The following is a 1,522-nucleotide window of genomic DNA, read 5'->3' as shown; positions in this document are numbered from 1 at the left end:
TTTTTATTTAATCATTTATGAGTGCTATACAATAGTCAGGAAGCTGGAAGACGAAAAACTACTTATATTCATGTGTGGCAGAATTATTTGGGCGATGTTTTCTTTTACAGATGAAATGCGCTAAAAAAGAGTTTTAACTCAAACTGTATAAGCCCATGAGAATATCAAACACAAATGCAATACAGAAATGGATATGTTAAGACTTGGCCATTGTACAAAAAATGCTGACTGGGTCATGAGGTCAGAAAAGAAGAAGAAAAACAGGTCAAGAAAAGAACTGACAAAAAGAATTGCAATAATTAGGAATTAATGTGAAGATTAATTTTTAGTCAATTCTGCAAGACGACTTTCAGGAAAGGAGGTGGAAAAAAATGACTCCTAAATCTTAATCCCGTATTCTGGAAGTATATTCTCAAACCATTGGACAAGAGGAAGTGGTGCTGGTCCTTCAACGAGTCACTCTAATCTGTTCATAAAGCCTATATATAAAGCCTTAATATATAGTATTTCACAATACTTCATGGTATTCTAATCAAATTAATTTTTTTGAATCTTAGATTCTCAGAACCTGACACAATTGTAATTCCTGAACTCCAGGAAAGTGGCAGTTCTGTAAATGTTGGCACTGGAGACTAAATGCTCCCTGATAGTTTCACACCTAATTCACTTAACACTCCACCACACATACACACACACCAACACACACACACACATTACCCACAGTGACAGAGGGACAGAGTGACATCAGATTGTATGATAGTTTTTAATTTTCTATCATCCATATAGGTTTGTATATTCATGAAACTATGCTATTTCCTCAGAATGACTTGTCTTCTATGTGTACATTTTTTTGAAATGTTTAGAAGCTGCACTTTAAAAAAATAAAAGACATTTACTGGTACTTTTTTACTGTTATTTCAATAAATCACCACGACAAAACCATTCAAGCTATCCAAAATTCATCCGCACCTGTCCTGTAAGCTTACATTCTTTTAAACAGTCGTAAAAGAGGATGTGGGGCTGAACCTTCAAGAGTCACTCAAAACTTATCTGTCCATAAAGCCTATAAAGAATTATTTCTTAATATACAGTTCACAATACTTCAGCTTGTTATTCTAATTAAGTGAGGGTCATTTTTATCAGTAAATATCATAAAATTCATATTATTTTTCTTTGAAGATTTCTATAAATGATTTAAATCATACTCGTTTCTACAATAATTATTTAAAAGTAATCCTATAGCTCCATCTGGTGGCCATTATTGGTACTAAGAATTGCAAGCTTGATTTATAAGTTATGAATAGTTTTAATTTTATGCTGGCTCTTGAAAATGATAAAGCTATGAAACTTACTGTGCTTCCTTCAAATGATTACTTCTATATATATAAAAAATTATGAAGAGTTGAAATGAAAAATGTTAAAGATATCGTAAAATAACTATTGTATTTTTTATTTTACTTTAATAAATCACTATGGCCACACCATTTAAGGTATCCTAAACCATTCGCAATTTAACATCTTC

This window comes from Carassius auratus, chromosome 11 (assembly GCF_003368295.1).
Source record: "Carassius auratus strain Wakin chromosome 11, ASM336829v1, whole genome shotgun sequence".
In the NCBI taxonomy this organism is placed as follows: domain Eukaryota; kingdom Metazoa; phylum Chordata; class Actinopteri; order Cypriniformes; family Cyprinidae; genus Carassius; species Carassius auratus.
This window is presented reverse-complemented; position numbering follows the sequence as displayed.